The sequence below is a fragment of the Myotis brandtii genome, unplaced genomic scaffold (assembly GCF_000412655.1).
Source record: "Myotis brandtii unplaced genomic scaffold, ASM41265v1 scaffold40, whole genome shotgun sequence".
Taxonomy (NCBI): domain Eukaryota; kingdom Metazoa; phylum Chordata; class Mammalia; order Chiroptera; family Vespertilionidae; genus Myotis; species Myotis brandtii.
Window position 1 is genome coordinate 467,006 of NW_005365372.1, and position 26,437 is coordinate 493,442.

General features: G+C 35.7%; 1 protein-coding gene across 1 annotated transcript in view; it reads left to right on the forward strand.

Moving 5' to 3' along the window:
* The first annotated feature begins 2,022 nt into the window (after positions 1-2,022).
* Positions 2,023-26,437, forward strand: part of HDX (highly divergent homeobox) — a 139,041-nt gene continuing 114,626 nt past the window's right edge. Inside the window, exon 1 of the mRNA XM_005873233.2 lies at positions 2,023-2,108. The gene's annotated coding sequence lies outside the window, so the exon portion shown is untranslated. The remainder of the gene's footprint in view (positions 2,109-26,437) is intronic.

Genomic DNA, 26,437 nt, shown 5'->3' on the forward strand with positions numbered 1-26,437 from the left:
TTATCATTCTGTCTTTAAAATGTCTAAATTTTAATCATTTATCTTCATTTCTGCTCTTAACATCTTGATATAAACCCAAGTTTTCTAGAAGCTGGATTACCACAACTGTCTGGACTATCTAACTCTAGTTGATCTGATTCAATTGAAAATTGATGACTGAATTATCACTTTGCAATTGAATCAGATTGGGGATCAACTAGAGTTTGCATTCAGACATTTCATCAACAAGTGCTTACAAATTGTTCTCCTTTGTGTCAGAAGTCTTCTAGATGGCAAAAATATAATAATAAACAAAACAGACCCAAAATCCTGTCTTCATTGAGCTTATATTTGCAATGACTAAATATAGAGTATATTTAGGCAATAAGTGCTATGAATACAAATAAAATGGAAGGAGTTATAGAGAGGTATAAAGAATGTTGAAAAGATCATAATTTGAAATAGGGTTATAGTGCAATCTCTTTAAAATTATAAAGAGGTTACTTTTAAAGAAGTTATGTAACTTCTTTAAAATTGTTACATTTAAACAAATTAAATGCTAATTTTAAAGAGGTTGCATTTGAGCAGAGACTTGAATCAAGTGAGAGAGTTGGTCATTCAAAGACAGAGGGAGCAACGGTGCAAGGGCCCTGATGTGGACATGAGCTTAATTTGTTTGAAAAATGGAGAGAAGGCCAGTGTGATTGGAAAGTGATTGAATGGCAGGAGGTGAGGCCAGAAAAGTGGCAAAGGCCAGATCATTCAGGACCTCTGGGTTATGGTAAGAAGCTTGTATTTTATAATATATATGAATGGAAGATGTTGGATATTCTGGAGCTAGGCATGATCTAACTTATCCTTTTAAAAAAATTACCCTAACTGCTCTCATCATCAGACAGTAGTAGAGGGTTGAGGAACCCTTATTTTAGGACCATTAGTGGCTTTTAATAAAATCAAAGTACTTGACTACTTGAAAAGCTTTTATTATCAGTCTGTCCTATTCACTAGTCCTATTCATATACCCTCTATTTGTCACATCATATATATCTATACTTTTTTTACTTTTACCTCTTTCTTCTTCTTTATGACAGTGCTTTTTATCCTCTCCTATCCACCATCCAAGACCATTTCAAGCTTTAACTGCACCATAGAATGCTTCCCCAACTACCATCACTTCACTGATGTCTCCAGTCATTAAATGATGTAGCTTGTCTGTCACTCATGACTGAGCACATTATCATGTCCTCTATTTTATTGTTGTGAATGTTTTAATCTGTGCTAATCTTATTTTCTGAATAATGTTGCAAATTCTAAAATAGCAGAGGACCAATACATTCTATATCTCTCATTACATCCAACAAATTTTGGGAGTGTATCAAATGAGTGTTAAAGGATGTAACATATGGCTTGAGTTTGTGTTTTTTTTTTTTCTGTAATGGTGCAATGGTGATGACACAAGTAACTTCTGGGAGAACAGAGATTGAGTTTAGGTGAACATAATCCATAATTTTAATTTCTTGCTTCAGTAGTCATAGTCAATAGGTCACATAAAACAGTGCGCTATCACTTATTGACAAATTCAAAGGCTCGATGAACACTTCCTTGACTTTAGGAATACTGACTATATAACTGTCAATTGAACATTGACCACAACAGACTATAATTTCTATATGTGTTCATTTGATTTTGGCAGCTTTCAATAATTCTGCTGAAAGTGAATCTCAAGTTGTAAGACCAGACAGCACCTGCTCAAATGGCTAGCATATAACTACAGGGATGCTGGGCGTTCACAGCTATTCAGGAAGGGAGAGGTACAGAGAGGCCTAGCCTTGCACTCTGCTCAGAGGTGCAGGGAAGAGGCAGCTCCACTGCAAGCAGCCATCTCCACTCCCCCTCCCTACTCCTGGGTCTGGGCTGGGGCCAGGGACTGTCCGGAGCTGATCTCGGGCTCCCATTGGCCGCTGTCTTTTGTGACGTCACGATCATGATGAGAATTGATGATCGGACACGCTGATTTCATTGTGTGAAGAGGCAGTGGAGACCCAGGAAAAATCTCGCTGAATCCGCCGGCCCCAACAGTGGCCTGATCTGGGATCCTTGATCCCTCCCGTGACTGCATCACGCCCGAGGTAAGCACCCAGATTGGGTGGGTGTGAAGGGCGAAGGAGGGCAAACAAGGCACCTAGTTAATGCTCTGCCCAGTGGGGGGACTGTAGGTTCAGAGGCCTAATGAGGCTGACAACAAACTGGTGCGGGTTTGGGGGAGCTAACTGCCTCTATTTCCTGAGCGAAGGCTGAAGGCAGCTTGAGGTTCCAAATGAGCTGAGAATAGCGATACAGTGGGCACTGCCAGAAAGCAAAGGATTTTGCTCCGAGATAAGGCGACTTTGGGGATGAGCTTCTGGCCCCGGAATAGGAAGAAGTGGCGCCTCTGCCTCAGAAGAAAGGAGTGGTGGTGGTGGTGGGGGTGAATTCTATCACTTCTAGATTTCACTGGACAGTAGATTTCTCATAACCCCACTCAAACGCACCGAGGGTGCTGCGCCTGCGCACTAACAACTTGGAGGGGGCAGTTCTTGGCGAGGAGAATAGGCTTGGAGTATGCGCAAGCGCTTTTTCCATTTCGCTGGAGGGGGTGGGGTTTAGCTCTGCCTGGGCAGAATAAGGGGAGGGTTAGGGGTTGGCCCTGTGATGTTACAAGTGCCAGTTGAAGAGAAATCTGCCAGTTACTTTTAAAACTGGCTTACTGAGTATACCCAGACCCCAAATGGGCCTGATGAATTTAAGAAGACAAATTCTTAATCTACAGATAACAGGTTTGGAATAATGCAAAAAATTCAGAGAGGTATTTGTGGAATAGAAACTACTGAGATGAGAAACAATTTGGAGAAAAAGAAACACTAATTATTCAAGTGAATCAAACTTTTATTCTTCAAGGAATTCTGATTTGGAGTGCCACTCAGTGATTGTGAAACTTAAACTCTTTGGAGAGAATCAGGGTGAGGTCCATTTTGGAGACTCAAAATTCTAAGACATTTTTCTTTCTTGTCTTTTGTTTTTCTTTTTGGAACTATCTCTTATAAAGCCTTGGTCTCTGTTTCAGGTTTGGTGCTAAGTCCTTCTTTCTTCTTCCTCTGTGTCTCTGCTAGAACCACCAATGGCAAATCCTATTTTGAGAGACCACGTCCAACTCCCCTTCATTGGGAGAGGCTACATTACTCAGAAACTGTGAGAAACAACCTGCCTGCCTGTCCTTGGTGGATAAATTGCACAGTAGTGTTAATTTTGCTCTACTCTTTGATCATGAAGTCTTGAGTATTTCACAGCAAAATTTGGATTTTTCTTCATTTCTCATAGTTAAGGGGTTATCAAGTCCTGGTGAATTTTCCTTTGAAAGACTTCTGCTACCATTTTTCTCTTATCAACACCCATCCAGTCACATCAAGAGCTTCCTAGTTATCCTTCCCTTGTGCCCCAAATTCCTGCCAGACTAAGTGTCCGTGAACACTTCTTTCATCAAGTCATTTTTCTTCACCAAAATAATATTGGTTCTCTATAATCTATTTTTCAAGCCCAATTCCACTTGGATTGAAAATGGCTTTATAATCTGGTTTCATTGTAACAGAGGTACCTTATTTTACTTTATTCTTCACTGCATGACTGTCCTTAATGTCCCCTAAACAGTCTACCTCTAGAATTTTGCTCCTTACACCACTACCACTCTCTTCACCTAGGATGCCCTCTCTTCTGCTTATTCACATTTACCCACTTAGGAAGCTTATCTCAAGTTACACTTCTCCAAAAGTACCTTCCAAGTCAAACCCAACCCTTATTAAGCTCAACTTTTCTAGAACTTTTACATCATTTCTTACATTTGTAACTTTCTGTTTGCTTTATTTTCTTCTAATGTACTTGTGTGTATGTGTATGTGTGTTAGACTAGACTCCTCAACTGCATTTTAAAGGCCTTATTAAGGGTTGAGACTACGCTATCTACTTCTTTATCTTCTGCCCACAGCACCTGGATCTAGATGAGTATTTGAAATATCTGCAGCCATATATGGTTTTTGTTCCCCATTGCTTGGGAATTGAGACAAAATATGTATACACACTTTAATATCTGATAGCTTTATAATAGTGGGCGGCCTCCAAATATGTTCTGTCCATATAAACAAAACCAAAGGATCATTATCCCAGAAATGGTTCTCTCTATAATTTTTTCAGTTATAAAAATACTAAGACTTTTTTATTTTTTCTAGATTTCTTTTATATGACATTGCATTATGTATCTTATATTAAAATCTAGTAATTATTCACTCTTTTTATTGCAATATATTTTACCACTGCTGCTTTATACTATCACTTATAGTTCTCATTTGTATGTCTCTTGAACCAGAGCTATTCATTGCAATGGTTGCTATTATATAACGTATCAGTTGTCAATTTTTCTACCCCTTGGGTTTCAAACTGCATTGTTTGTTCCACAGAGCTGTTTTATTTGAGAGAATGCATGACTATTGTTTAAAATAGAGATTTTAAAATATATTTTACTTTGAATGCTGCTTCACTTGGAGGCACCATCCCAATATTACATCAAGGTTTGTGGTCCAGGAAGGAACATGGATGAAAAGGAGTCCAGAAGGGTATTAGAACATGTAAATTTGAAAATCATTTGTTATAGTTTATTGTAAGTGAACTAACTATGAATGTTATTTACTATAAGTAAAAAATTCTTTCTCTCTGATTTTTTTCTCTTATTACCTACATTATATGAATCCCGCCAAAGTGTTTTAGGTTGTAGCCAGCTTGCATAGTAATTAATAAGAATTACCTAGACATTTACATGTAGACCAACAGATAACACTGTTCAAAGGTAGGACACTCCAGATAGAATATAACGCTTAGAAATGTGCTCCTTACTTTAGAGAGCTTAAAGTAATATATGAAAAAAATATAAGAATGTAGTGTTTGTATTTGTAGGGTTTATTTTACAATTCCTTTCTGAATGAGAGAATGACATTGGGATTGCTCATTTAAGTTGTAAGTTGAGTTGATAGAGATTTTCTAATGATAAGACAATTTCCCCATTTTACATAAGAAACTGAAGCCCAGAACAGTGAAGTGCCTTACCAGCATTAATGAGTGCTAATGTGTATTAAGAATTTAGTGCCAGAAATTGTGCTGACAACTTTATATATGTTGTCACATTTAAACTTCACAATATTCATAGGAGATAGTTTCTGGTATGGTTTTCCATTTTACAAATGAGGGGGGGAAAAGGCTCAAAGTAGTTGCCTTTGCTGGAACCACATAGTTACAAAATGTCACAGGATGCAAACATAAGTAGGTCTATTTGACTTTTAATCACCAAGCTATACTTGACCAAGTTAATATGTAATGACTTTTTTTTGGCAGAGCTTTGGTGAGGATCTAAATCTCTGGAGACCCAGCATAATGAGTGTGTGTGTGTGTGTGTGTGTGTGTGTGTTTTATACCATAATGTTTTCCATGAAACCGATGCTATTTCTAAAAAAATCAGTCATTTCTGACCTTTACCAAATGGTGTATACATACATTCCTTTTTAGGTATTTTATTAAAATACCCCCTGTTAGTCTTGGTTGAAAAAAGATGGCATGAAATTGTATATAAAATGTGTTGTTAAAAATATTTAACTATGCTTTTAAATTTATATTGTACTTCCAGAAGGAATTATATTTTCATATAGTGTTAATCTACAACAGGATAAAAAAATAGTTGAGTTGTTCATTTTTATTTTGCAGTGGAACCATTTACCTAAATATGAATTTGAATGTGTCTTAATATACTTCCATTGAGTACATTATATCTAGGCATACTGGTTTGGAAGTAAACAGTAAAAATTTTGGAGAGATATATTCTACATAAAAACGGATCTGGTGAGGTTAAGTAAATTCAGAAGCTTTCACTGACACCCCGAGATCTTTCTAGTCTACATAAAATCTTAAGGCAACAAATTGAAACCTAGCTTTGAAAACAGAGTCATTCTTATGCTAGCTAGTAGCAAAATTGTCTGGGTTAACCAGAGATCTAGATACATGGCAAATGAATAAATGAGATTATACTGTGTCAATTGAATGCTATATACTTTACATCTGTAAAGAAATTCAGAAGAGGAGCTGTCCTACTTTCTTGGTCTTCTGTTTTAGAACTATGTCAATTGGGTTGATCCTTAGAATCTTTTTTGAAAATTTGTTTTTATTGTTGAAAGTATTACAGATTTCCCATTTTCCCCCATTGACCCCTTCTAGCCTGCACCCTCCCACTGCCCAGCCTTCATCACACTATTGTCTGTATCCATGGGTTATGCATATATGCATATAAGTTCTTTGGTTAATATCATCTCCCCCCTCCCTTTCCTTTGGTAAATGTCAGTCTTTTGCATGCTTCAATGTCTCTGGTTCTATTTTATTATCAGTTTATTTTGCTCTTTAGATTCCACATATGAGTGAGATCATGTGATACTTGATCTTTCCCTGACTGGCTTATTTTACTTAGCATAATATTCTCCAGCCAGCCTTAGAATCTTTAAACATGTTATTTGTCAGAGTGGCAAAATTTTTGCAAAACATTTTCTTAGCCTCACTTCCTTTGGAGTTGGGGACAATTTTTTAAAGTTCTTATAACATCCATGCAAACATGTTACTTATATGCCCCTATAGACACTTTTCTCATGTATATAAGCATTTGCACATGGTGCTTGCCCAAGTTCATACAAGTAGTAAGTGCCAGGGAAGGACTTTAAAACAGAGGTTGAACTCTTAACTATTAGGTTAAAGGTTGGAGAGCTAGAATGAGGCTTCTCTCCTTTATAATTTTTAAAAAGTGTGTATGTTCATGTGTGTGTGTTTCTCCCTAACTTCTCTCTTTCTGAGTCTCTAAAACCAATGACATTTTTTCTGTCTCAGTGGAGATAACAAATTTTAATAAAAAGACTGTCGTTTAAGAGAAAAGGATCATTGTGTTGACCTCCACTGGCTTCATTGGTAGAAAGCATATAGATAGACTCATACACTATTCATTCCTACTGTCAAGTGCCAAGCAATGGTGAAAGCATTTCTGGATTGTGTTTTGTGAACAAACAAATTATGATATAAGTTTTCTACTCCACTAATATATTGTTTTAACATATTTCTTTATATATATTATACTTTCTTGCTTGGTTAGCTTAGTCTACCTATGGTGTATGAGGATGAAATAGCTATGTGGTTTAGGAAAGTAGTTATGAGACCCATTCTCCAAAGAGCTTTGCCCTTTCATAGACCAAATATGTGTTGTGTTGAAGTCTCCTCAGACTTGACTCATCCCCACTATTCTTAGACAGCATGAAGTTATTTTTGAATATGTATGTAAATTAATGAATTAATAGTCAGGCATTTTGTTTAGAACCTATACTAGTAGGCTTACTTTTAGCATCAATTAATACATAAAATATGCTAAAGATCAGTTTCAGTTCTTTTTTATTTTTCCAGATAGTAGTACTTAATGTAGAGAGAAACTTTTTTCTTAATCTCAGCATTGTGATGTCAAACAAATTTATTTTTCTGGTAGTGTTTGATACATCTTTATTTATTAAATACTTGCTACACAAAGTGTATTCCTTGGATTAGCAACATGATTACCTGGGGGACTTCTAGAATTGCAAAATCTCTGGCCCCTCCCAAGAGCTACTGAATCAGAATCTGAATTTTAATAAGATCCCCAAGTGATTCATATACACATTAAAATCTGAGGGGAACTGATGTAAAGTGAAATATGTCTTCTTGTACAGCTTTGAATTCTAAGAGTTGGTAGTCATAGAAAAAACTCTGAATTTCCTTTTGTCCATTTTCACATGTATAAGGAAATATGATAGTGATGGCTTTACCATTGAAATGATATTTATCCAAATTATTTGACTTGTCAAAAGAGTGTTACAGAAGAGTATACACTGAGTGGCCAGAATATTATAACCACCTGACATTTGTAGGCAAATTAGCCGTACACTGCATCTTATGGGATATGGAAGTCGAAGGCCTGTTCAAGCACCTTTGCTGTCTGCAGTTACCAAGATAAAACATCTCCAATTCGCACAGGAACACAAGGATTGGACAGTCGAGCATTGGAAAAAAGTCATGTGGTCCGATGAATCATGTTTCCAGTTGCATCATGCAGATGGCAGAGTGAGAATTTGGCGGAAACAGCATGAAAGCATGCACCCCACATGCATGAGTACAACCCTTCAAGCTGGTGGGGGCAGTGTTATGGTTTGGGGCATGTTTTCCTGGCATGATTTGGGCCCTTTAATTCGTGTGGAACAACGTCTGAATAGCACAACATACCTAAGTATCGTTGCTGATCAAGTTCATCCTATCATGTTGATGGGGGGTCTTAGCCAGGAAGCCAGAAAGGTAAAGAGAAAATTATGTTTTTCTCCCCTTTAGAGCAATAGGCTATACCATATAGCCTAGGTGTGTAGTAGGCTATATCATCATACCATCTAGATTTGTGTAAGAGTACTCTATAATGTTTGCACAATGTTGAAATCTCCTAATGAGGCATTTCTCCACTTATCTTGTCATTAAGCTGGGCATAACTATACATTTTAGTCTTCCTCTGATCTCTTGGCAATATTTGGAGATATTTCAGGATCTAGTTTGTAATACCTGTATCCTAGGTAAGAAAACTATTCAAAAAGATACTTATCTAGAAAAAAGCCATATATATATTCCATGTTCAAAGGCTGTTAAACCGCATTGTTTACCCATATCTTCAGAAAAAAATCATTTCTGTTGTGGTAAACAACCTGCTTTCCTATTTATCTATTTATAATGTTCTGGCCCTCTAGCAACTTCAGCGCAAAATTATAGCTAATTTGCCTACACATGTCAGATGGTCATAATAATCTGGCCACTCAGTGTATACATGTATATATTGAGGTCACTGTCACTAATAGCTTCAAGAGGAGCTCTATTAATTTTATATTTGTTGCTGTAACAAATTACCACAAGCATAGTGGGTTATACAACTCATGTATTATCTCACAGTTCTGGTGGTTAAAGGTCTGAATTAGGTCTCACTGGGTTAAAATCAAGGTGTCAACAAGGCTTTCCTTTGTGGAGGCAGCTCTAGGGAAAAATCTATTTCCTTACTTTTTCCAGTTTTTAGAGACTACCCAAATTCCTTGGCTTATGGCTGCCTTTTATCTTCAAAGCTAGCAATGGCTGATCAAATCTTTTATTATTATTATTAAGCTTATTGGTGTGACACTGGTTAATAAAATTTCTCACATCACATCATTCTGACACTTAATATTCTACCTCTAGTGTCTACATTTAAGGATCCTTGTGATAATATTGGGCCCACTCAAATAATCTAAGATAATCTCCTTATTTCAAGGTCAGCTAATTAGCAACCTTAATTCCTCCTGTATCCTTAATTAACTTTTGCCATGGAAATTAACATATTCACAGGTTTCAGGAATTAGGATATAGATATCATGGGATAAAGAGTGGGTTCGGGACTGGGGTGGGGGAAGGGAAGTACAGGAATTGATGTCCTTTTTGGATAATAAAGCCAGTCTACAATATTTTATAGAAATAAACAATTAGTCAATGTTATGAGATGAATTGTGTCCCCTAAATTAATTTGTTGAAGTCCAAACCCCCAATATCTCAGAAGCTGACCCTTTTTTTGAAATAGGGCCATTGTAGATGTAATTATTTAAATTAAGATAGATCATGCTGGAGTATAGTAGGCTGCTAATTCAATATGTCTGGTGTCTTTATTAAAGGAGGAAATTTGGATATAGGCACACATACAGGGAAAATGTTATGTGACCATGAAGATAATAATTTACAAGATAAGAGTCCTAGAACAGATATTTCTCTCACAGACCTCAGAAGGAACCAACCTTACCAACTCCTTGATTCCAGACTTCTATCCTTAGAACTGTTAGACAATAAATTTCTGTTTAAGGTACCCAGTTTGTGGTACTTTGTTACAGCAGTCCTAGCAAACTAAGATAGTCCGGATTGTCCTTTAGTTAATATCTAAGTATCATCATTTTCAAAAGCACTTATTTAGTAAATCTGTATTGTATAACATGCTAGGTGTTGGACAAAGTGAATTAGACATTACAGAGCTTATAATATATACAGTAGACATTTTTCATAAAACAAGTTCTGAATCATGTTACTTCAAATCTCTGGCCCTCAGTTTATTCAACTGTGAAATGAGTGCACAATCTTTATAATATCTAAGGATATTCCTACTTTAAAAATTCAATGATTCCATTTATTAATTAAATTTAAGAAGTTATTAAATCCATTTTGTGATAAAAGCAAATGTCATTAATAAAAGAGGGACTGGGTGAAAAAGGTGAAGAGATTGAGAAGTACAAATTAGTAGTTACAAAATAGTCAATGGAATGTAGAGTACAGTCTGGGGAATACAGTCAATAATATTGTAATAACTATGCATGCTGTCAGGTGGATACTGGAAACAGTGTGTGTGTGTGTGGGGGGGGGAGTTACTTTGTAAAATACATGATTTTCTAACCATTATGCTGTACACCTGAAACTAATACAAAATAATATTGAATGTAAACTGTAATTGAAAGATAAAAAAGTATTAAGTGCAGGTAAAGCCCTCAAAATAGTATTAAGCTTTTTTTTTCAGGAAGCAGTATCATAACTACCATCCCTACTACTCATTGCCCATTTTCTAACTTTCAATTTTAAAGACAATTAATAAAGACACTATTGAGAAAAATCTTTGTTCTTTTGACTCTCTTGTTTAAGACTTACATCCGTAACATAGTACATTAATGATGCTATGAATGTAACATATGCTTAAGAAATAAATTTAAGTGAATAAACCATCAAAATATCTGTGGTGATCCATCTGTATATTGGTTGTTTTTTTAAAACTGTGACTTGGAAAGTGAAGGTTTATTTAGCAAAATGTTTTTCTCTTTCTCATTACTGTAAAGTGTATTGGAGCAACATGTGTTCTCAATATTCACAAGTAAATCTGTAGTTTCTAGTAAACTTGATAATATTTTTACAAATGGTTATCAGGTTACCTAATTGAAATTGTAGCAGTAAAATAATAATTGCTGAAAGTGGTCATGATTAAACCCTGTGCTCAAATCTGGTTTGATTAACATCAAGAAATACAGTTGTAATGAAATACCCAAAAGCACGTTAGTTGAGTAACAACCTCTCCCTTTGTGTCTCATATGAGAAATATGACTAGGCAGGAGAAATGCAGTAAACACAAAAAACATTAGGGGTCAATAGTAATCCCATTCTTCAAAGATATATATGTTTATGATTTGACAATAAACATATATATGTTTTATATCTTAATATCACAGGCTTCACATAGGGCAGTGTCTCCCAATCTAAGGTCTGCAGACCCCTAGAGGTCCAAGAACATGTTTTCAGAGGTCTGCATATTTACAACATTTTTTTTTAATTTGAGATTTTTATTTCACTGATAAATAAAAACCCATAATATTCATGCATTCATTCACACACAGAGCCTTTCCACCAGGTATAAAGACAACACATCTTTCTTTTTTAAAAAAATGCATTAAAGTATAACTGGTTAAAAGACATAGGATGAAATTAATTGAGTACACTAAGGCTGAGTTCCTCAAAAGAGACCCAAAGATATGTCTTTGGCAGTATAGGAAGGATATTGTTTTGGGTTTTTGTTTTCTTCTTTCAAAAAAAAGAAAGAAGGGTTTTTACCTGTTGCTATCAGATTTGGGTTGTGCTCCATGAGATTTTTGAGTCATTAAGCACTTTCTTAGTATATTGAAAGTACTTGAGGGGATAACTTTAAGCTTCCATTATTTCATGTGTGTACATTGTTTCAACATGTGTGTATATTGTTTCAACACTATATATGTATGTGCGTTTCTATATAGTTACCTACCTACCACTAAATGGTGTGCTTTGGGGAATCTTTCTCTAATCCCCAAAGAACAGGAGTACACATTTCCCCCCCTAAGTTTTTCAGACTTTTGAAGTAAAATCAGGAATAAAAGGTATAAAAGAATAAAATAGTCTATCTCTTTGCTCCCAGGTAAAACGACCCTTAAGTCTAACATGGACTACGCATTCTGATTCACAAAAAGCTAAAAGAGTATCTAGCTTAAGTGAATAAATATGGCTTTAGCCAGACCAGTGTGGCTCAGTGGTTGAGTGTCAACCTATGAACCAGGAGGTCACGGTTAGATCCCTGGTCAGGACACATGCTTGGACTGCAGGCTCAATCCTTGGTATGGGTCATGCCGGAGGTAGCCGATCAATGATTCTCTCTCATCATTGATGTTTCTGTCTCTCTGCCTCTCCCTTCCTCTCTGAAATCAATAAAAATAGATCTAAAAGGAAATATGGCTTTACCATTTTTAGAAAAAAAATTAAAAATTAAACTTACTGGGGTAAGATTAGTTAATAAAATTATATGTTTCAAGTGTACAAGCCCATAATACATCATCTGTATGTGCTCACCACCCAAAGATTTGTTTCCTTTTGTCACTATATATTTTATCTCCTTTACCCTCTTTAACCTCCCCTCACTACAGTAAATTAAAATGCAACCGACATTTTAAAGGTATTAACCAAAAATGTGAATTGCTAGATGTTAGTGGTAAAAGCTTATGGCAATGGAAACACTTTAACTAACTTGTAAAAGATAGAAGTGATTTACTTGCACAATTTGCTTGGGGCCAGAAACATAAAAAGATACACAAATTAGGCAACCAATACGTATGGATCAAGGTACTATTTAGTTCATCAGAAGATGCTATATGTCACTGATCATTAGCATTAGTTGTCACATATTCTGTATGAGTGTGCATGTGGGATTGTTTGTATGAAAGAGAGCTGAGGCAACAGGAAATCAATCATCCATTTGAGACTCTGTTTATGCTTCTGTTGTTCAACTAATTATGTTTGAAACTGTGGGTTTTTTTGAAAATTTTGTTATAACCTGAGTTTTGATATCTGAGTGTAAGTTAAGGTATTTATAGTTTAAAGGTATTTTATTGTTTTAACATATTACCACCTTGTGATAAAAATTAATAAATTATAATTGATGAAACAATCTGAGATCTAGCATATTAACTTGATAATGCTTTTTTAGCAAACCTTAATTCTCTTTGAATTTAGACATTAAACATGTAGTACAGAAATTATGCCTGTAGATGTATATTTTTTTATATATTCATATGGAAAATGTATACATAAAATTGTCATAATTTTTGCTCATCTCACTATATATATATATATATATAGAGAGAGAGAGAGAGAGAGCTTTTATGTTGCTGAAAACTATTACTAATTACATCGAATTTTAAGTATTTTTTAAATGAGGTCAGTGTACAATTTCTTTGTGCTCTGAGAAACTCTTATGATAGATGGTTAAAATTTCCTGTTTCATATTTCCACGTAAGTGACAGAAGCGTATTATATATCTAAAATGGAAGATAAGAGATGTGGGCAATGAATTTCAGTAATTATAGCCCAATAAATAAACAATGAATACCCTTTCATAGTATTAGACTATACACTATGTCTGTTACTCGAACTTCATGTTTAAAAGATGCCGAACATATATTTTTTTGCAATATCAGCTAATTGTGGCAAGTTAATTATAAAAGAAGGTAAATAGAACTGTTTGGTGTTTTTTTTAAAAGAATAATGAAATATAAATGACAGATTAAAGTGACAGCTTCTGGGAACATATTTACTATAGCAATTCTTTTTTATTGTTGACAGTATTACAGATATCTTTCTCCCCCCCGCCTTTGCTCCCCTCCACTCAATCCCTACCCCACCCCAGGCCTTCATCACACTATCACCTGTGTCCATGGGCTATGCATATATGCATAAATGTTCTTTGGTTAATCTCTTTCCCTCGCCTCCAGCTCTACCTCTCTGAGATCTGTTAGTCTGTTCCATGCATCCATGTCTCTGGACCTATTTTGTTCATTTGATTCCACATATAAATGAGATCATGTGATACTTGTCTTTCCCTAACTGGCTTATTTCACTTAGCATAATACTATCTATTCTGTTGCAAAGGGTAAGAATTCTTCCCTTTTACAGCCACCTGTTATTCCGTTGGGTAAATGTACCATGACATTTTTGTCCACTAAATCTGCTGATGGGCACTTGGGCTGTTTCCAGATTTTAGATATTGTAAATAACACTGCTATGAACATAGGGGTGCACATATTCCTTCTGATTGGTGTTTGGGAATTCTTAGGTAATATTCCCAGAAGTGGGATTGCTGGGTCAAATGACAGTTCTTTTACACATCTTAACATTTTATTAAGTTCAGTTCCCAAAACCACCCTGACTTCTCCTCCTGTATGTTATTTTTGAAAGAACAAGGTTCAAGCAATTTGTTTGTTTTTGATGTACAGTTATTCTGATGTTTTATTTGAACTTAGCATATGATTTATAGTTATTTGTCTTTCTGAATTTGTTCATTTGTTTTTCAAGTAAAAACTTTGTTCTTAGCTTGAGAACAATCTGATCTCTTGTGTTTCATGTTTCACCTAATTCACAAATAAAGGTGGTGCTCTGAAAAATAAAAGTATAACACCAAAACATTTTTTTCATTAAGTTCAAAGTGTTGTTGCTTCATAAATTTGGCTGGGAGCTTCTCAGGTGTAATCTGAAACCTCGCCAGCCCCAATCCCCACACTAAGGAAGTCAGGGAAAGAAAAAAAAGAGGCAGACCTTTTCAGATTGGAAGGGGGTAGGTTTAACAAACAGAAACTTTACTTAGTATGGTTATCTTGGCTGGCTGTAAGATTACTAGATTTGATGACTGATATTTCTGCACCTGCCTGTCAGAATCTTAGAAGTTTATATAGAGGCCTTAACAGGGTTCAATCGTTGTACCCAGTCCAGATAGCCTCAATATAACATTTATGTTTCAAAAATGTATCCCGGGAGCAGCTTTAGTGAGCTCGAAGGCAAGCAAAATGTACATTCAAAATAGAGAAAGGGGTGAAGATACTTTAATTGCCAAGTCCAGATCGAGAGTCAAGTGTCAGCCCTGTGTTCTGATGATCTCCCCCAAAATTTGATGCCTTTTGGAATGTATCCTGAGTGTTCATCATGGGGATTTATTAACATGTAGGTGGCTCATTTGGTGGATATCTGGCTGCATTAAAGGCAGATGCCTTATCAATAATACAGGCACATACAAGAGAAAACACTTTTTTTTTCAATGAAGAGCCTATTATTTGAACCATTGATTTTCTAAGTTCCTTAGGGTGGGATTCAGCTCACTCAGGGTGTTCACTTGTGTTTTTATGTGATTTAATAAAGATGACACATTAACCGATTCATCAGGTATGAGCACAAAACTTTCAAAAATGTCCAAGACCATTTTATTTTATAGGACTTTTTTAAAATTAGAAACTTGCCATGGGTGTCAGTGATTTATGAGCCAGGACATAGAAAATAGTAAGGATTACTCCAGACTCTTGCAGGAGGACCAAAATATCCTGACCCTACAGGGTTTATTCATGGTCATCCATCCCTGGGTTTGCCTTTGTCCAACCCATAGGGTTAATCTCTTTAGAACAGCCTACTGTCAGTGCAAAAGGTTCAAGACCAGGGCTCATGAGCGATTACTAACCAAAGAGTTCTGATTTCAGCACATTGGCTGCTATGGTTCATTCTGTTCTGAGACTTGACACCTGGAGAAGTGCTGTGTACACTGCTAGTTCCTATTGCTCTATGGGGGTATATTGGTTTTCGTCCCCTTTCTACAGGCATTCTTCCCCTTCTTTTGTCCTGCCACAGCATCCATACATTTTGGAATCTCAGACACATCTAACTTAAAGCATAACATTGTTTGGAACATGCTTAGAGCTTCAATCTGCTTCACAAGTATTTTTGCCTTCTCAAAGGTGGCTTGTCGCTCTGATCCCCAGTCCATATATCCCTCACCCGTTTTTAACCAAGTATCATAAAGGACAGAGACACTGTACCAGGATGGGAATAAGAGTATTTCACAACTGCAAAGTCACTACAAAAGGCTTGCATCTCTTTCACAGCCTTAAGGGTTGGGTAAGTTTGAGCTTTATCCAACACAGCTTCTGGGACAAAACACATCTTATCTGACTAGTGGAGTCCCAAAACCTTAAGGTGGTACTTGGGCGTTGAATTTTCTGTGGGTTCGTCACCCATCTTTTACCTCACAGATGTTCCAGCAAAACCTTTAGTGTCCAGCAGAAGAAGCAAGTCTTCACATGTTAACATTATATCATCAATGTAATGGTACAATTTTACTATACAGTGTAGAAGAAACAGGGGCAAGTTTCAGAGACTCTTCAGGGACTGAAGAAAAAAAAAGGCTCTTTAAAAATATGAACTGCTGCAGGCAACACAAACGGATATATAAAAGAGCTATAGCCCATGACATATTTTCGGGCTGTGCAGTTAGCCTTGGGAAACACTTGAAAGATTCATTATTGTCCCTTCCAGATGAAAGCAAATGGATCTGTTATAAGAAACACGTACTTGTCAGAGTCTTTCCATCAATCTCTTGGAAACCGAAGCACCTTTGTAGGAACACTTTTGCAAAAGCATCAGGTAAACCAATTAGTGTCTGCAAATGACAAGACTTAAAAATGGTATTGGTTAAATATCTGATGAAAGTTCACATACACAAACAAAAATGATTCAATTGACAAGTAAGTCTAGCTATGTTTCAATATATATGTAAAAATTATGACTGATAACTTTATACCAGGACATAGCTGTTTTTAAAGAATTTCATATAAATATACCCAATAGGAAATTTAACATTACTTATATATGAGACTAGAAGCCCGATGCACAAAATTCATGCAAGAGTAGGCCTTCCTTCCCCTGGCTGCTGGCACTGGCTTCCCTCTGGCACCCAGGACCCGGGCTTCCCTCACAGCCCTGGCTTCATCCTGAAGGTCTTCAGAAGGACTTCTGGTCTAATTAGCATATTATGCTTTTATTATTATAGATTGCTTTCCATAAAATTTAACTTATTCAAAGTTACATAGTTGTAAAATGAACTTAGCTCTTTTAAAAGAGAAGACTCAGTTTTCTTAAGTAGTCAAAGACTTAATGGAAACAAAACACGTACTCTGGTTTTAGGCAGCTATCATTTAAGGTAAAGAAAAACCTTTGTTTATAATTTCTTATTAAAAGAAGACCAATAATCTAAGAAATCCTTGTCTTTTTAAAAGAGAGAAAACCAAATTCTTATTTTGTACTAGTGTAACTTGATATTAAAAGTCTCCTTTTTTCTTTTTAAACTAAATACATTTCAATCTTAGCTTGATCACACATAAAATTACTTTTGAAGAATCCTTTTCTATAAATCCAATGTGGGATTTGTCCCAGAGGTGATTCTTTTCCCAAAGCCCATTTCTTCTTTCTCTTGGTTGGCTCAACTTGTTATATCTAATTAGGATTTGTTCTATTTTTCTCCTTTCTTATTCTGGAACAATAATTTTATTTTAGAATAAAATTATCTTTTCCCCTTCAATTGAAATACATCTCTATTCCTTGTACCTTCTACCAGAAACACGTATCCTACTTTTTATATACAGTCACTTTCTTTTATCATTATTTCTAATAGTTTTGTAAAAACAAAAGCAAACAAAACACAAAAAAAGTTTAGCTCTTTTATATAAGTGTTGGCTACTGCAATTTGTATTTTTTAAAAGCCTTTTATTCTTCAGTCTCTGTGGACAATGTTTTGGTTATCTGCTGGGATGTTTACATTTTAAAAACATGATAAAACTTTCAACTTCAAAGAACAGAAAAATAATGTAAGGTTTGTCCTAAGCATTTTGGGAATAATTGTTATTTTAAAATTTCCTTTGTATTAGGAATCTGATGGCATGGGGCAGTTTATCTCTTCACTCAATCAATCATCATAACATCCTCCTCTTCATTTAACCACTTTTCCAGAGTTTTTAACTCCTAGATCCCATCTCTTAGTTCTAATCCGGCTTTCTCAAAAACTTTCTGGATCTTAACCTATAGCATTTTTTGTTCTCCTGTTTTTTGCAAAATATCACTCTAAGGTCTCAAACTTATTACCTCACTCTTCCACTTTAGCTGCCAGTCCTGAAGCTAGCATAGTAGTGAATAACCACATGTCCTCTAATCTCAGATCTTTTTTCAACTTTCTAACTTGAATTTTAGCCTCTACTTGGGCACCAGTGACCAGCTGAAATGTCCACAGTAGAGGCTAACCCACTGTGGCAATCGTTTGTTTTCCTTCTTCGCCACAGTGTTTGTTCCTCAAACAAATGCCTTCAAGCAACTTGTGTTTTTGTGGTGTCCCAACAGGGGCATAGCAGCCCACAAGCACCTGTTATGTGGGCCATCCCTCCCCACATAGATGTCAATGGCCAATGTGGGATTTGTCCCAGAGGTGCTTCTTTCCCAAAGCCCATTTCTTCTTTCTCTTGGTCGGCTCACCAATTGTTGCTTCACAGACCATGTCTGGAGTTCCTCAGGTATAATGAGAAACTGGCTCCTGTGTGCAGATGGCAGGGAAAGACAGAAGAAAGGCTGATCACTCCAGATTTGGAGATGGCAGTCTTCAAAAACAAGGGGATTTACTTTCTAAGCTTGCCTTGGGTGGCCTTAACTGGATTCAGTCATCTACCTACTCTAAATAGTCTCAATGCAATATTTCTATCTCAAAGCTGTATCCTTGAAGCAGTTTCTAATATCGAGGAATGTAAACAAAATGCACATTCTAATGACAGAAGGGAGGATGAGGAGCTTCCAATTGCCAGGGTCTAGCTCCTGGGTTAAGTGGTGGTCATATCTTCTGATGACTTCCCCTAATAGGGTCAGTTCATTATTCTCTGCTGAATTAAACTTTGGATAATAAAACACAGTTAAATAACTTAGTTTTTAATAAGAGAATCCTCCTACTTTAATATGCTATACTGTTATTTTTAATATTAAACTTACATTAAAAATTATGAGGAGGCATCTGCATACATGGGCATGATACTCATTGGTGTTATGCTTAATTTTTGTATTCTCCAAATTTTTAAAAGATCAAGTTCTTATTACCTAGAAGGGACTCATAAAAAAGAAGGAACTTTTACCCTTTACAACAGCATGGATGGGACTGGAGAGCATTATGCTCAGCGAAATAAGCCAGTTGGAGAAAGATAAATATCACATGATCTCACTCAGATGTGGAATATAATGATCAACATAAACTGGTGAACAAAAATAGATCCAGACACAAATGGCAGGGGAGGAAGAGGTTCTTGATCAACCAAAGGACTTGTATGCATGCATATTAGCATAACTAATGGACACAGACACTGGGGTGGTGGGGGCTTGCTCTCAGGGGTGGAAGTGGCCGGGGGGGGCATCAATCAGGGAAAAAGGAGACATATGTAAAACTTTAAACAATAAAAAAGAAGAAAAAGAAAAGATTAGTCTCTTTTTACACGATTATAATTATAATAAATAATTTCTTCATTTGAGGTTTATTATAAACTAGAGGCCCAGTGCACGAAATTCATCCACTGGTAGGGTCTCTAGTGGCTGGTGGCAGCCGGCCGGGTACTCCCTCCCTTCCCCCAGCCACCTGCAGTCAGCCAGGGCCTCCCTCTCTTCCCCTCATCCCTGCCACTGGTCAGGGCTTCCCTCCCTTCCTCCAGCCACCTGCCACCAGCCAGGGCCTCCCTCCTTTCCCCTGGCTGCCACTCACCTTGGTTGAACTCCCGGAAGAACTCCTAAGGGGACAATTTGCATACTGTGCTTATATTATATAAGATGATGTGGGGATGGCTTGGTGTATATTATTCCTTGTAAGATTTATCAGTTGGTTATAAAAATATTAACTATTAACCAAAATAGCTTTCACATAGAACATTATAGTTTACCAAGAATATAATTCATTATGTGAAGAAGAGCAGGAGAGGTTTTATAGCCCATCTTCTAGATGAAACTGAGTACCAAGATATCAATTATTTCTCTTAGGGTCATAAGACTAGCAAGTAGTGAAATTTAATAGGAGTGGAGGTGTTCTGACTTTTAATGTAGTGCTCCCACTCCATCATTCCAAAAGGCTACCTGAATTTCTGTTTACAGCCATGATGAAGTAACTAATAGAATTTATCCTGTCATCTTAAATATCTACAAAGAAAAATTAATAAAAATATATATGAAATAATGGATTTCAGCTATTTTTCAAAAGGCAGCACAGGACCATAAATCCTGAAAGAAGTGAAACAACTAAGATGAGTCCTGTGATTGTTCCACTGACAACCTGGAGAAAGTTTCCAGACCATAACCAAGGGAAAAGGGAACTCATCCTGAAAGACTCTGAGTTGAAGAGCCAGAGTTTAGATTTCAGGGAGTACTGGATGGCTAGAATTTGAGGGACAGTGTATCGAAGAAGAAAAAACTCATGGCAGAAAACTACACATTGAGAGAATTCTGGGAATTTGTAGAGGGATCCCTCAAGTTTTTGGCTGAATAATTATTAGTGCTAATGTGTGAGTAAACTATTGAGGACAGGGAAAGATCCACTAGAAATAATCAGGCAAACATTTCTCAGAGGTCACATAGGACCAGGAATAGAAATATTTCATATTCCTAATAACCAAATTGGAAAACCTTATATTTCATGGAATATCTAAGAAGCTCCTCAGAAGGGTATTGCCTCAGTAATGTGGCAAATTAACCCTAAACTAAAGGCAATTTTGGTTTACAAAAGCAAACCTCCAAAGAATCTAACTATTCCAAATAACTTTAAATATATCTCAGAACAAAGCCCACAAGTAGTTAAAGAATAAAAAAATCATCCGGTATGCAGCAATAAAGTTTATATTATCTGCAAATAAATGAAAAAATCAAGCATGCAAATAGTGAAATACAGTCCACAGTATGGTGAAAAAACAATTATAAAAACAGAATGAATAATAATAGACTAGTACAGAATTAGTAGAGAATAATGTTGAAATAGCTATTATAACTATATTCTTTATGTTCAAGAAAGTAGAAGAAAGCAACAACATGATGAGGTACAAAATGGAAGATTTATTAAAAGACCTAAATTGAAATTCCAGAGAAAAAGCACAGTATATGAAATGACAAATACAGTGGGTGGTTTTGACAGCAGATTACCCACAGCAGAAGAAAACGTTTGTGAACTTGAATACATACAAGCAGAAATTGTCCAAAATGAAAAATATGGGGAAAAACTAAAGAGCAAGAGTGAGTTCTGGGACCTTCTTCAACATAACGTACATGTTTTTGAGTCCTAGAAGGTTAGAAGTGTAATAATATAGCTAAAAATTTTTCCAAATTTGATGAAAATTATAAACCCACATATTTAAGGAGCTCAACAAATTCCAAGAGAAAAAAAAAGCAGAATAAATGTTTCCATGACGTTTCATAATCTCATTGCTGAAATCCAGGAAAAAACGAAATCTTAAAAGCAGCCAAAGTGACGTAGAGGAATCTTATGTACAGGGAAATAAACATTAGAATGATAGGAGGCATCTCAATGAAAACAATGCAACCTAGAAGACAATGGAGCACTATTTTTAATATACTGGAAAAAATATTGTTAAACTCGAAAACTATACCAAAAAGGCAAAACAAAATAAAGACTTTCTTACTCACACAAAAGGAAAAAAATACATTGCCAGCAGATATACATTACCAAAAATGTTCAAGAAAATCTGTCAAGCAGAAGAAAAATGATACGAAATTGAAATTTGCATGTACACAATGGAATTAAGAGCATTGGAAATAATAAATATGTAGATAAATATGAATGATGTTTTAATTTAAAAAATTCACTTTCAGGTGTCATTTTAAAGTAAAAATTTATTGAGTGTATTATAACAAGTAAAAACAAAATGCATAATAACAATAGCACAAAGGCTAGTAGAAGAGAAATAAAAGTATACTATTTTAAGATTCTTCTGTTACTGTAAGGTAGTATATAAAATGTCATGGTAAATTGTCTTGACAATAAGTTAAAAATGTATACTATGCCTGGCTGGCATAGCTTAGTGGTTGAGCATTGACCTGTGAACCAGGAGGTCAGGGTTCCATTCCCAGTCAGGGCACATGCCCAAGTTGCAGGCTCAATACCCAGTGGGGGCCTGCAGGAGGCAGCCGATCAATGATTCTCTCTCATTATTGATGTTTCTATCTCTCACTCTCTCTTCCTTTCTCTCTGAAATCAACAAAAATATATTTTAAAAAATGTATACCATGGTCACTAAAACAACTACTAAAATACAATGACAAAATAGTAATGAGCTAACCAGTAAAATAAAATAAAGTTATAAAATATTTAATTAACTCCAAATAGTAAAAAAGGAAAAGAGGAAACAAAGAACTAATAAGACAAGTAGAAAACAACAAAATTGTAGGTTTAAACCCAACCATATTAATTGCAAAATAGTGTAAATATACTAATTAAAAGGCAGATATTGTCACATTGGACTTTTCTATACAATATCTACAAGTAACCCATCCTATATAATAAAAGCCTAATATGCTAAGTGTCTGGTCATTTGGTTGTCAGTTCAACCAATCAAAGTGTAATATGCTAATGATATGGTAAGGCCCCTCAACTGCTTGCTATGATGTGCACTGACCACCAGGGGGCAGACACTCTGACCTGTAGGTTAGCTTGCTGCTGAAGTCCAGCCGATTGGGATTGGGACTGAGCAAAACGGGCTGGACACACCTTGGAGCCCTCCTGCAGTCTCTCTCCGGCTGGCCAACCTCCCACGTCCCTCCCCGGCCCTGATCATGCACCGGGGGGTCCCCCCTGGCCTGTGCCCTCTTGCAATATGGGACCCCTCGGGGGATGTCGGAGAGCTGGTTTTGGCCCGATCCCGCAGGCCAGGCCGAGGGACCCCACTGGTGCATGAATTCATGCACTGGGCCTCTAGTTTTAAATATAAAGAAATAGATAAGTTAAACAAATGAAAAACAATATATCATGAAACAATAATCAAAAAAGCTGACCAGCCCAGCCAGGGTGGCTCAGATCTTGAGCTTCAACCTATGAACCAGGAGGTCAGGGTTCTATTCCTGGTCAGGGCACATGACTCAGTTTTGGGCTTGATCTCCAGTAGGGGATCTGCAGGAGGCAGTCAATCAATGATTCTCTCTCATCATTGATGTTTCTATCTCTCTCCTTCTCCCTTCCTCTCGGAAATCAATAAAAATATGTTTTTTAAAAGCCGACCACTCTAATATCTGATAAAGATTTCAGAGAAAAAAATATCAGAAATAAAGAAGTTCATTCATATTAATAAAGGAATCAGTTCATTAAGAGAACATAAAAATACTAAGTATTTAGGAACCTATAACAGCTCTAAAATATTTAAAGCAAAACCTGATAAAACAGAAATCAGAAACAGACTAATTATAAAATTATATTCAGAGATTTTAACATCTTCTCTCAGTAATTACTAGAACAAGTAGAGAGAAAATCAATAACTGCTTAAGACTTGAACAATACTCTCAACATACTCAACATAATTGACTAGTACACTCCACTCAAAAGGAGTAAGGTGCACATTATTCATGTACATATAATTGATCAACAGGAACTATATTTGGGGTCATAAAACAAACTATTGAAAGTTTAAAAATTGAAATCACATCAGGGATGTCCCCTGATCATAACAGGGATTAAACTAAAAATCAACAAAATAAAGATATCTGGGATATCTCCAGATAATTAGAAACTAAATAACATACTTGTAAGTAACCAATGGGTCAGAGGAGAGCCCCCAAGGGAAATTAAGAAGCACTTTGTAGTCCGTGAAAATGAATTTGCAACAAATCAGAATATGTGGAATGCAGTTAAATCAGTGCATACAAGTTAATTTAGAGCATTAAAGACATCTTAGAAAAAGAGAAAGTTTGAAAATTTATTATGTGAGCTTCACCAAAATGAACTATTACTGGAAGAGTAAATTAAAACCAAAACAATAAAAATAAAAATAAAACTCATGTAGACGCAGACAACACTTTGGTGATTACCAGAGGGAAAGGGAGGTGGGGAGAGGTAGAAGAGGGTAAAGGGAGCTAAAATGATGATGGGAGGAAACCTGACTTTATGTTGTGAGTGAACACAAAATACAATATGCAGATAATGTATTGTATAATTGTACACCTAAAACCTATATAATTTTATTAACCAATGTCACCCCAATAAACTTAATGCAAAATTAAAACAAAAACAAGCAAAATGAGAAAATAAGAACAGAAGTAAATGAAACAGAATACAGAAATAATAAATAAATGCAATGAAACCAAAAGCTAGATTTTTAAGAAAAGACTTTACAACAGAAAAGAGAGGTGACACAAATTACCATTATCAGTAATGAGGGAGAAGGTATCACCACAGACTAAACAGATATTAAAAAATATATTTATAGTCTATTAAATTTATACCTACAAATTAAACAAACTAAAAGAAATGGACATATTATTTGAAAGACAGAATTACCAATGCTTCTTTGAGAATAAATAACAAGAATTGAGCACTTTATATCTGTTAATGAAATTGAATTTGCAATTAAAACCCTTCCTTTGAAAAAATCTCCAAGCCCAAATTACTAAACTATTGAATTATATAAAACAAGGAAGAAATAATATTAAATATATGCTAACTTTTTCAGGAAATAGAAGTGGAGGTAAAACTTTGCAACTCTATATCCCAGACATTGTTCTTGAAGATGGAAAATTAAAAAGGTGAAATTTTGTTCACTGTCCCCCAGAAACTTATAGTGCAGTGAGATGAAATTAAGGAATTTCTTATCTCTGTGTCTATCCTGGGGACATAAAATTTGATAGAATGGCTACAATGAACTAGAAGTACAATACATAAATTAAGCAACCATTTCAAAAACATGCAAAGAAATGTAGTCCAAAAGCTAATGAATTAAAACATTCTAAAACTATTCAAATAATCCGAACTAAGATGGAAAAGGAAAAACAGAACAAAAACTTAGAAGGACAAACAGAAAACAACTAATAAAATGGTATGCCTAAATCCAGGATTACTAGTAATTACATTAAAAGAAAGTGGTCTAGATACATAAATTGAAAGAGGTATTGTAATATTAAAATTTTAAAACCCAACTATATTCTGTATATAAGAAACTCATATATATATAAAAGGCTAATATGCAAATTGTCCCCACGAGAGTTCGATCGGGAGACCAGGAGTTCGATCGCTCGCTATGATGTGCCCTGACCACCAAGGGGTGGAGCAGAACGAAGAGAGGCCCAGGCCAGCAGCTGGAAGGAAGGTGCCAGCTGGCAGCCGGAAGGCCCCGATCTGCCCTGATCGCTGGCCAGGCTTAGGGATCCTACCTGTGTATGAATTTCATACACTGGGTGTGTATTTTTATATATAAACACATAATTTTAAAGCAAAAATGTTAGAAAATTATATACTATGACAGAGTATTCAAAATGGAAGTATATATATTAGTTTCAGACAAATTAGAATATAAAACAAAGGATAGTACAAGGAATAGAGAGGGTTATACCATAATGAATAAAGGGTCAGATCACCAAAAGGATGTAACAATCTAATTGTGTATGTTCCTCTAACAACAGATCTTCAAAATACACAAAGCAAAACTGATAAAATTAAAAATAGAAACATTTACGTCCTTTATCCATTTTGAGTTTATTTTTGTGTATGGTGTAAGTTGGCGGTCTAGTTTCATTTTTTTTGCATGTATCTGTTCAATTTTCCCAACACCATTTATTGAAGAGACTGTCTTGTTTCCATTGTATGCTCTTGCCTCCTTTGTCAAATATTAATGGAGCATAATGGCTAGTGTTGATTTCTGGGTTCTCTGTTCTGTTCCACTGGTCTATATGTGTTCTTGTGCCACAGTGGCTTTGTAGTATAGCTTGATATCTGGTATTGTGAACCCTCCAACATTGTTCTTCTTCCTCAAGATTGATGCAGCTATTCAGGATCTTTTTTTTATTCCAGATGAATTTTTGGAGAGTTTGTTCTAGGTCTTTGAAGTATGCCATTGGTATTTTAATGGGGATTGCATTGAATCTATAAAATTTTTTGGGTAATATGGACATTTTAATGATGTTGATTCTACCAACCAATGAACAGGGTATATTCTTCCATTTGTTTATGTCTTCCTCTATCTCTTTTTTCAGCGTCCTGAAATTTTCTGAGTACAGGTCCTTTATCTCCTTGGTTAAATTTATTCCTAGGTATCTTAATTTTTTGTTGCAATGATAAGTGGGACTGTTTTTTTTTAGTTTCTCTTTCTATGAATTCATTATTGGTGTATAGAAAAACCATAGACTGCTGGGTGTTGATTTTGTATCCTGCTACATTGCCGAATTCATTTATTAAG